A 12,367-nucleotide genomic window follows, 5' to 3' on the forward strand; every position below is an offset into this window, starting at 1 on the left:
CAGCATTATATTCAGGGTACAGTGTGTGTCAGGATTATATTCAGTGGATACAGAGTGGGGCAGCATTATATTAAGGGTACAGTGTGTGACAGGATTATATTCAGTAGATACAGTGTGGGGCAGCATTATATCCAGGGTACAGTGGTTGGCAGGATTATATTCAGTGGATACAGAGTGGGGCAGCATTATATTCAGGGTACAGTGTGCGTCAGGATTATATTCCGTGGATACAGAGTGGGGCAGCATTATATTCAGGGTACAGTGTGTGGCAGGATTATATTCAGGTTACAGTGTGGGGCAGCATTATATTCAGGTTACAGTGTGGGGCAGCATTATATTCAGGGTACAGTGTGTGACAGGATTATATTCAGTGGATACAGAGTGGGACAGCATAATATTCAGGGTACATTCTGCGGCAGGATTATATTCAATAGATACAGTGGGGTGTCCCTGTACAGGACCTGGTCCTGTCCCTTTGTCTAAAGTCCCCTGAGCCAGAGTTCCTCCATGTCAGTAGGGCTCTCCTGTAGGACTAACCCCTGGTCACCTCATATAAATAGTAATATATATATATATATATATATATATATATATATATATATATATATCTTATATAGGAATACCTCTGTATAGGACCTTAGAGGTCACGTGCCTTTAATTAAATTGTACTATGGTTTAAGGACCTTTAGGTCATGTGATATCCAGAGTTCAATGGGTCAGGATTTACAGGTCTGCTGACAATGAGCTTTGTCCTACTCCCTTAACCCCATAACGCTTTCAATTTGGCACATAAAATTCCATATAATGGCTTTTTTTTTGCGCCACCAATTCTACTTTGCAGTGACATTAGTCATTTTACCAAAAAATCCACGGCGAAACGGAAAAAAAATTAATTGTGCGACAAAATTTAAGAAAAAAATTAATTTTGTATATTTTGGGGGCTTTCGTTTCTACGCAGTGCATTTTTTTGGTAAAAATTACACCTTATCTTTATTCTGTAGGTCCATACAGTTAAAATGATACCCTACTTATATAGGTTTGATTTTGTCGTACATCTGAAAAAAATGCAGGAAAATTTATACGTTTAAAGGGGTACTCCCCCCTATCAGCTTATCAGCTTTCATGCCCCCTCCCATAGACTTGCATTGAGGGAGCCGGTGTGATGTCATATGGGGGTGGAGTCCTGACATCACGATCTTACGTCCCCATGGTCAGGATGGTATTAGCCTGAGGGCCTCCAGCGGTTCCAGAAGCCGTTACAGGTGGGTGCCGCATGGTAGAATGCAGGGTCCCCAGCAGCGGGACCCCCACGATCAGATATCTTATCCCCTATCCTTTGGATAGGGGATAAGATGTCTAGGGGCGGAGTACCCCTTTAAAATTGTCATCTTCTGACCCCTATAACTTTTTATTTTTACGCGTACGGTCTAGTATGGGGGCTCATGTTTTGCGCCGTGTTCTGAAGTTTCTATCGGTAAAATTTTTTCATTGATCTGACTTTTTGATCGCTTTTAATTATTTTTTTTATTACAGAAACAGTGACCAAAAATAAGCTATTTTGGACTTTGGAATTTTTTTCTGCATACGCCATTGACCGTGCGTTTTAATTAATGATATATTTTTATAGTTCGGACATTTACGCATGCGGCGATACCACATATGTTTATTTTTATTTACACAGTTTTTTTTATGGGAAAAAGGGGGTGATTCAAACTTTTATTATGGAAGGGGTTAAATGACTTTTATTCACTTTTTTTTTCACTTTTTTTTTTTTTGCAGTGCTATAGCTCCCATAGGGGGCTATAACACTGCACACACTGATCTTTTACCCTGATCCTTGCAAAGCCATAGCTTTGCATGGATCGGGGTAATAGGGGGTTGATTGCTCAAGCCTGTAGCTCAGGCACGAAGCATTCAAATGCCGAGCAAGGTAAGGGGGCCTCCGCTCGAGTCCTAGCTGATCGGGACATCGCGATTTTATCGCGATAGTCCCGGTCACCCCGGCTGAGCTGCCGGGAAGCTTTTACTTTCCTTTTGGATGCGTCGATCAGTTTTGATCGCCGTGTCAGAAGGGTTAATAGCACGTGACACAACGATCTGTGTTGGGCGCTATTAGCTATCATTAGCAGCCGGGACCGACTCAGTGTGATGCAGGGTCACGGCGTGACCCCGTTTTAAACACCGGGACAGGGTGCAGGGCGTACAGGTACGCCCTGCGTCCTTAAGAGGTTAACATATATGGGTCTGCAGCCACTAAATTCTCTCTCTTCCTTCTGGACATTAAAGAAGCTCAATCTATTATCAGTATCAATTCAAACTAGGCCTGAAGACTAAAGTCCAGCAGCCACAAAAGCGTGAGTTACCAAAGCTCAAACTACTGAATTCTGTGTGACTACTAGAAACTCAAAACTCCTAAAAATAGTAGCACAGTAGCTAGCATCAAAAGTTCATTGATCCGGGAGTCCCAGCAAACCTGTGAGAAACCTGTACCACGGTTCTCTCTTGCAAAGACTGTTGTGTTCCATGCCGTTGCATAAAATATACAGTAAAGTTACTTCAAGTTTACTTCATAAAATCTGCTGTGGACATTCCGTTATTTCTCCCTGCCGTTTGTGGGACGGTTGGCGGTAGGACAACAGCATTGAGGAAACCGCAACATGGCGTCACGTCAATTAAGGGTTAACACCAATATACCTTACACTATCACCGCAACACCCAAGACAACCACAACAGTGTGTGGCAGCATTATATTCAGGGTTCAGTGTGTGGCAGGATTATATTCAGTAGATACAGTGTGGGGCAGCATTGTATTCAGGGTACAGTGTGTGGCAGGATTATATTCAGTGGATACAGAGTGGGGCAGCATTATATTCAGGGTACAGTGTGCGTCAGGATTATATTCCGTGGATACAGAGTGGGGCAGCATTATATTCAGGGTACAGTGTGTGGCAGGATTATATTCAGGTTACAGTGTGGGGCAGCATTATATTCAGGTTACAGTGTGGGGCAGCATTATATTCAGGGTACAGTGTGTGACAGGATTATATTCAGTGGATACAGAGTGGGACAGCATAATATTCAGGGTACATTCTGCGGCAGGATTATATTCAATAGATACAGTGGGGTGTCCCTGTACAGGACCTGGTCCTGTCCCTTTGTCTAAAGTCCCCTGAGCCAGAGTTCCTCCATGTCAGTAGGGCTCTCCTGTAGGACTAACCCCTGGTCACCTCATATAAATAGTAATATATATATATATATATATATATATATATATATATATCTTATATAGGAATACCTCTGTATAGGACCTTAGAGGTCACGTGCCTTTAATTAAATTGTACTATGGTTTAAGGACCTTTAGGTCATGTGATATCCAGAGTTCAATGGGTCAGGATTTACAGGTCTGCTGACAATGAGCTTTGTCCTACTCCCTTAACCCCATAACGCTTTCAATTTGGCACATAAAATTCCATATAATGGCTTTTTTTTTGCGCCACCAATTCTACTTTGCAGTGACATTAGTCATTTTACCAAAAAATCCACGGCGAAACGGAAAAAAAATTAATTGTGCGACAAAATTTAAGAAAAAAATTAATTTTGTATATTTTGGGGGCTTTCGTTTCTACGCAGTGCATTTTTTTGGTAAAAATTACACCTTATCTTTATTCTGTAGGTCCATACAGTTAAAATGATACCCTACTTATATAGGTTTGATTTTGTCGTACATCTGAAAAAAATGCAGGAAAATTTATACGTTTAAAGGGGTACTCCCCCCTATCAGCTTATCAGCTTTCATGCCCCCTCCCATAGACTTGCATTGAGGGAGCCGGTGTGATGTCATATGGGGGTGGAGTCCTGACATCACGATCTTACGTCCCCATGGTCAGGATGGTATTAGCCTGAGGGCCTCCAGCGGTTCCAGAAGCCGTTACAGGTGGGTGCCGCATGGTAGAATGCAGGGTCCCCAGCAGCGGGACCCCCACGATCAGATATCTTATCCCCTATCCTTTGGATAGGGGATAAGATGTCTAGGGGCGGAGTACCCCTTTAAAATTGTCATCTTCTGACCCCTATAACTTTCTATTTTTACGCGTACGGGCTAGTATGGGGGCTCATGTTTTGCGCCGTGTTCTGAAGTTTCTATCGGTAAAATTTTTTCATTGATCTGACTTTTTGATCGCTTTTAATTATTTTTTTTATTACAGAAACAGTGACCAAAAATAAGCTATTTTGGACTTTGGAATTTTTTTCTGCATACGCCATTGACCGTGCGTTTTAATTAATGATATATTTTTATAGTTCGGACATTTACGCATGCGGCGATACCACATATGTTTATTTTTATTTACACAGTTTTTTTTAATGGGAAAAAGGGGGTGATTCAAACTTTTATTATGGAATGGGTTAAATGACTTTTATTCACTTTTTTTTTCACTTTTTTTTTTTTGCAGTGCTATAGCTCCCATAGGGGGCTATAACACTGCACACACTGATCTTTTACCATGATCCTTGCAAAGCCATAGCTTTGCATGGATCGGGGTAATAGGGGGTTGATTGCTCAAGCCTGTAGCTCAGGCACGAAGCATTCAAATGCCGAGCAAGGTAAGGGGGCCTCCGCTCGAGTCCTAGCTGATCGGGACATCGCGATTTTATCGCGATAGTCCCGATCAGCCCGACTGAGCTGCCGGGAAGCTTTTACTTTCCTTTTGGATGCGTCGATCAGTTTTGATCGCCGTGTCAGAAGGGTTAATAGCACGTGACACAACGATCTGTGTTGGGCGCTATTAGCTATCATTAGCAGCCGGGACCGACTCAGTGTGATGCAGGGTCACGGCGTGACCCCGTTTTAAACACCGGGACAGGGTGCAGGGCGTACAGGTACGCCCTGCGTCCTTAAGAGGTTAACATATATGGGTCTGCAGCCACTAAATTCTCTCTCTTCCTTCTGGACATTAAAGAAGCTCAATCTATTATCAGTATCAATTCAAACTAGGCCTGAAGACTAAAGTCCAGCAGCCACAAAAGCGTGAGTTACCAAAGCTCAAACTACTGAATTCTGTGTGACTACTAGAAACTCAAAACTCCTAAAAATAGTAGCACAGTAGCTAGCATCAAAAGTTCATTGATCCGGGAGTCCCAGCAAACCTGTGAGAAACCTGTACCACGGTTCTCTCTTGCAAAGACTGTTGTGTTCCATGCCGTTGCATAAAATATACAGTAAAGTTACTTCAAGTTTACTTCATAAAATCTGCTGTGGACATTCCGTTATTTCTCCCTGCCGTTTGTGGGACGGTTGGCGGTAGGACCACAGCATTGAGGAAACCGCAACATGGCGTCACGTCAATTAAGGGTTAACACCAATATACCTTACACTATCACCGCAACACCCAAGACAACCACAACAGTGTGTGGCAGCATTATATTCAGGGTTCAGTGTGTGGCAGGATTCTATTCAGTAGATACAGTGTGGGGCAGCATTGTATTCAGGGTACAGTGTGTGGCAGGATTATATTCAGTAGATACAGTGTGGGGCAGCATTGTATTCAGGGTACAGTGTGTGGCAGGATTATATTCAGGGTACAGTGTGTGGCAGTAATATATTCAGGGTACAGAGTGGGGCAGTATTTTATTTAGGGTACAGTGTAGGACAGTATTTTATTTAGGGTACAGTGTGGGGCAGTATTATATTTAGTGGGTACAGTGAATAGCAGTATTATATTTAGTGGGTACAGTGTATAGCAGTATTATATTCAGGGTACAGTGTAGACTTGTGCACTAGAAAAATTTTCGTTTAATTTCGTTTCGTTTTTTCGTTTTGGAAAAAAAATTCGGTTCGGCAATATTTTCGGTTTAGATTTTTCGGATACATTCGGTATTCGGGTATTCGTGTTGTTTTTTTCGGATACATTCGGTATTCGGGTACATTCGGTAAATCTTTTTAGTCTTTTTTTGGACTTTAGCGATCCTAATAAATAATGGAGATACCTTTTTTATTAAAATTTCGCAGGGTATCATAAAAAAATCATAATAAAAAAGATACAGTGGTGATGGAAAAAATTGTATCTAACGAAATGTATCTTTTTTTATTATGAAATGTTTATTCATTTTTAAACAGGGATCAATTTATGTGAGCGGGTAAAGCACAAAAAATGGAGCCGACAATAATAAAAATGTAGTGTGTGCGTGTTTTTCACTTTTTTTTAAAACATTTTTTAGGCAGTACTACTACTCCCAGCATGGAACACACTCTTCCATGATGGGAGTAGTAGTTACCTGTACTAATTGACAGATCGCAGGGGTCCCTTGCGATCCTCTTGTACAGATGCGGCGGCTGCTCTTCTATGGTCCCCTGCACTCACGATTATATACACATATTCATATTTCCCGCAGAGCTGTGATTGGCCAGATGGTTCCAGCCAATCACAGCTCTCTGTGAGAAATAGGAATATGTGTATATATACGGCCGTGCAGGGGTCCATAGGAGAGCGGCTGCCGCATTCATACATTATACTGGAGGATCGCAGCGGGCGTCAGGAGTGATACCCGCAGTGATCTTCCCTTTACTACAAGTACTACCACTCCCAACATGGAGTACACTCTGCTCCATGCTGGGAGCTGTAGTACGTGCATTAATAGACAGATCGCAGCTGGTGTCAGAAGTTACACTCCCAGCCATATGTCTATTAATGCAGGTACTACAGCTCCCAGCATGGAGCAGAGTGTGCTCCATGTTGGGAGTATTAGTACCTGCAGTAAGGGACAGATCCCAGGGATGTCACTCCTCCTGACACCCGCTGCGATCCTCCTGATGTGAATGTCGGGATCAGCTGTTCTCAGGGCTACAGAGCCGGGAGAACAGCTGACGCTGAGCCGTAGGTATACATCGTATATCTACTGCCCAGCAAGAACTTACAGTGAGCCTGCAATGTGTATATACAGTATACACATTGCTGGCTCACTTAACCCCTTGCTGAGCTGTGCGCTATGCGCAAGCCCAGCAAGGGAAGAGTTAACTTACACTGCTGGACAGTGTAGGTTAACCCTTTGGGCGGTATACACTTTATACAGCTATCTATAGATAGCTGTATACAGTGTATACAGAAGACGAAGTCCAGCTTACTTCCCTCGAGTCCCGGGCTGGGTTCGTGTAGCTCCGCCCCCTAGTGATGACGTCATTAGGGGGCGGAGCTACAGAAGGGAACAAGACTAGTTAATCTGAAGCTCTGTTCACATTGTACGTTTTGTATAATGTGAACAGACCCTTCTGGCAGTGTCTACCCAGACAGGGAGACTCCAGCTGTTGCTAAACTACAACTCCCAGCATGCCCAGACAGCCAAAGGCTGTCTGGGCATGCTGGGAGTTGTAGTTTTGCACCAATTGGTGGCTCCCTGTTTGGGTAGACATTGCATCATGGGTGCTCTCCCCAGCGGACAGCGCCAAAAATGTCATAACCAATTTTTTGTGGTTTTTTTCTTCTCTTTTCAGATCCGTGTATGCAGAGGATTACTGCGGATTCGATGGATTACGGCGGATTATTTATTTTTTCCTTTAATAAAATGATTAACGAGGGCTGTGGGGGAGTGTTTTTTTAAATAAAATAATTTTTCCAATGTGTTGTGTTTTTTTTTTTTTTTATTGAATTTTCAGGGTTAGTAGCGGAAGCTGTCTTATTGACGGAATCCATTACTAGGCCAGGGCTTAGTGCTAGCCCCAAAAACAGCTAGCGCTAACCCCCAATTATTACCCTGGTACCCACCGCCACAGGGGTGCCGGGAAGAGCCGGTGCCAACAGGCCCGGAGCGTCAAAAATGGCGCTCCTGGACCTAGGCGGTAACAGGCTGGCGTTATTTAGGCTGGGGAGGGCCAGTAACAATGGTCCTCACCCACCCTGGTAACGTCAGGCTGTTGCTGTTTGGTTGGTATTGTGCTGAGAATGAAAATACGGGGAACCCTATGCGTTTTTTTTTTTTAATTTAAATAAAAAAAATAAAAATAAAAACGCATAGGGTTCCCCGTAGTTTCATTCTCAGCACAATAACAACCAAACAGCAACAGCCTGACGTTACCAGGGTGGGCGAGGACCATTGTTACTGGCCCTCCCCAGCCTAAATAACGCCAGCCTGTTACCGCCTAGGCCCAGGAGCGCCATTTTGACGCTCCGGGCCTGTTGGTACCGGCTCTTCCCGGCACCCCTGTGGCGGTGGGTACCGGGGTAATAATTGGGGGTTAGCGCTAGCTGTTTTTGGGGCTAGCACTAAGCCCTGGCCTAGTAATGGATTCCGTCAATAAGACAGCTTCCGCTACTAACCCTGAAAATTCAATAAAAAAAAAAAAAAACACAACACATTGGAAAAATTATTTTATTTAAAAAAACACTCCCCCACAGCCCTCGTTAACCATTTTATTAAAGGAAAAAATAAATAATCCGCCGTAATCCATCGAATCCGCAGTAATCCTCTGCATACACGGATCTGTAACGAGAAGAAAAAAACACAAAAAATTGGTTATGACATTTTTGGCGCAGTCCGCTGGGGAGAGCACCCATGATGCAATGTCTACCCAAACAGGGAGCCACCAATTGGTGCAAAACTACAACTCCCAGCATGCTCAGACAGCCTTTGGCTGTCTGGGCATGCTGGGAGTTGTAGTTTAGCAACAGCTGGAGTCTCCCTGTCTGGGTAGACACTGCCAGAAGGGTCTGTTCACATTATACAAAACGTACAATGTGAACAGAGCTTCAGATTAACTAGTCTTGTTCCCTTCTGTAGCTCCGCCCCCTAATGACGTCATCACTAGGGGGCGGAGCTACACGAACCCAGCCCGGGACTCGAGGGAAGTAAGCTGGACTTCGTCTTCTGTATACACTGTATACAGCTATCTATAGATAGCTGTATAAAGTGTATACCGCCCAAAGGGTTAACCTACACTGTCCAGCAGTGTAAGTTAACTCTTCCCTTGCTGGGCTTGCGCATAGCGCACAGCTCAGCAAGGGGTTAAGTGAGCCAGCAATGTGTATACTGTATATACACATTGCAGGCTCACTGTAAGTTCTTGCTGGGCAGTAGATATACGATGTATACCTACGGCTCAGCGTCAGCTGTTCTCCCGGCTCTGTAGCCCTGAGAACAGCTGATCCCGACATTCACATCAGGAGGATCGCAGCGGGTGTCAGGAGGAGTGACATCCCTGGGATCTGTCCCTTACTGCAAGTACTAATACTCCCAACATGGAGCACACTCTGCTCCATGCTGGGAGCTGTAGTACCTGCATTAATAGACATATGGCTGGGAGTGTAACTTCTGACACCCACTGCGATCTGTCTATTAATGCAGGTACTACAGCTCCCAGCATGGAGCAGAGTGTACTCCATGTTGGGAGTGGTAGTACTTGTAGTAAAGGGAAGATCACTGCGGGTATCACTCCTGACGCCCGCTGCGATCCTCCAGTATAATGTATGAATGCGGCGGCCGCTCTCCTATGGACCCCTGCAGGGCCGTATATATACACATATTCCTATTTCTCAAAGAGAGCTGTGATTGGCTAGAACCATCTGGCCAATCACAGCTCTGCGGGAAATATGAATATGTGTATATATACGTGAGTGCAGGGGACCATAGAAGAGCGGCCGCCGCATCTATACATTATACAAGAGGATCGCAAGGGACCCCTGCGATCTGTCAATTAGTACAGGTAACTACTACTCCCATCATGGAAGAGTGTGTTCCATGCTGGGAGTAGTAGTACTACCTAAAAAATGTTTAAAAAAAAAAAAAGTGAAAAACACGCACACACTACATTTTTGCTATTGTCGGCTACATTTTTAGTGCTTTACCCGCTCACATAAATTGATCCCTGTTTAAAAATGAATAAACATTTCATAATAAAAATCATACATTTCATTAGATACAATTTTTTCCATCACCACTGTATCTTTTTTATTATGATTTTTTTATGATACCCTACGAAATTTTAATAAAAAAGGTATCTCCATAACTTTTTAGGATCGCTAAAGTCCAAAAAAGAATAAAAAGATTTACCGAATGTACCCGAATACCGAATGTATCCGAAAAATCAAACTATCTGTATCCTTTTTATTAACTTTGTTATCAGAATTAATTCTTCACGTCGTTTATGGATAACGAATGCATTCGTTATTTACAGGTCGGGAAATAACGAATGTATTCGTTACTTTGCTATTCGTATTATCGTGGCTATTCGGGAATGTTCAAAATATGTTTTCGTGCATTCGGATGGGTCCGAATGCACGAAAACGGTAAAATTCGTTAATTTAGACATTCGTGCCGAACCGAATTGCACATGTCTAGTACAGTGTATAGCAGTATTATATTCAGGGTACAGTGTAGGGAGTATTTTATTTAGGGTACAGTGTTGGGCAGTATTTTATTTAGGGTACAGTGTTGGGCAGTATTATATTTAGTGGGTACAGTGAATAGCAGTATTATATTTAGTGGGTACAGTGTATAGCAGTATTATATTCAGGGTACAGTGTATAGCAGTATTATATTCAGGGTAAAGTGTGGGCAGTATTTTATTTAGGGTACACTTTCTGGCAAGGTTATAATGATTACGGTTTTCATGCAGAGGATGAGGATCTGCTGACAAAGTGAGGAACCAATGATGTCTGGATGTCAGACTCTGCAGAGAAGATGGAGCTGGAGGAAGACCTGGTCTCTGGACCAGATGAAGAAGAAAAGATAACAAAAAAGATATCACTCAAGTCAGAAGATGTCACTCAGGTCACTGATATCATTGTGTATTCTACTGACAGTCCCATCAGAGCTGTAGTCACTTATAATTTCTGCAGTAATGATGGGTAAAACTGTGTCCAATCTGTGTCTCTCCAGCTGTTACAAAACTACAACTCCCACAATGCCTGAGGCTCTTCAGACGTGATGGGAGTTTTAACTGGAGAATGACTTCAACCGAGGTGATCGGTGGGGGTCTCATCAATCGGACCCCCACCCAAAAAATTGGCTGCTTATTATAAAATGGGGGGGGGAGGGTAGGGGGAGGGTAGCCCCAAGGTAATTTTTTTGCATCAGGGCCCTGTGGTTTCTAGCTACACCCCTGTGTACAGCCCCTGCACATTGATACAGCATTGGAGACAACAATTAGAAGCAGAAAGAGGCGTATATCACGATGCCGGCTGGCAGGAGGTGGATCCTCTGTGCCAGAGAGGGATTGGCGTGGACCGTGCTAGTGGACCGGTTCTAAGTCACTACTGGTGTTCACCAGAGCCCGCCGCAAAGCGGGATGGTCTTGCTGCGGCGGTAGTGACCAGGTCGTATCCACTAGCAACGGCTCAACCTCTCTGACTGCTGAAGATAGGCGCGGTACAAGGGAGTAGACAGAAGCAAGGTCGGACGTAGCAGAAGGTCGGGGCAGGCAGCAAGGATCGTAGTCAGGGGCAACGGCAGGAGATCTGGAACACAGGCTAGGAACACACAAGGAAACGCTTTCACTGGCACAATGGCAACAAGATCCGGCGAGGGAGTGCAGGGGAAGTGAGGTATACATAGGGAGTGCACAGGTGAACACACTGATTAGAACCACTGCGCCAATCAGCGGCGCAGTGGCCCTTTAAATCGCAGAGACCCGGCGCGCGCGCGCCCTAGGGAGCGGGGCCGCGCGCGCCGGGACAGGACCGACGGAGAGCGAGTCAGGTACGGGAGCCGGGGTGCGCATCGCGAGCGGGCGCCACCCGCATCGCGAATCGCATCCCGGCTGGAGGCGGTATCGCAGCGCACCGGGTCAGTGGATCTGACCGGGGCGCTGCAGTAGCGAGAGTGTAGCGAGCGCTCCGGGGAGGAGCGGGGACCCGGAGCGCTCGGCGTAACAGTACCCCCCCCCCTTGGGTCTCCCCCTCTTCTTGGAGCCTGAGAACCTGAGGACCAGACTTTTGTCTAGGATATTGTCCTCAGGTTCCCAGGATCTCTCTTCAGGACCACAGCCTTCCCAATCGACCAAAAAAAAAGTTTTCCCTCTGACCTTCTTGGAGGCCAGTATCTCCTTTACGGAGAAGATGTCCGAAGAGCCGGAAACAGGAGTGGGAGAAACAAGTTTGGGAGAGAAACGGTTGATGATGAGTGGTTTAAGAAGAGAAACGTGAAAGGCATTAGGAATACGAAGAGAAGGAGGAAGAAGAAGTTTGTAAGAGACAGGATTAATCTGGCACAAAATTTTGAAAGGACCAAGATAGCGTGGTCCCAATTTGTAGCTGGGAACACGAAAGCGGACATATTTAGCGGAGAGCCATACCTTGTCTCCGGGAGAAAAAATGGGGGGAGCTCTTCTTTTCTTATCAGCAAACTTCTTCATGCGTGATGAAGCCTGTAAGAGAGAATT

Source organism: Hyla sarda, chromosome 6, assembly GCF_029499605.1.
Source record: "Hyla sarda isolate aHylSar1 chromosome 6, aHylSar1.hap1, whole genome shotgun sequence".
Taxonomy (NCBI): domain Eukaryota; kingdom Metazoa; phylum Chordata; class Amphibia; order Anura; family Hylidae; genus Hyla; species Hyla sarda.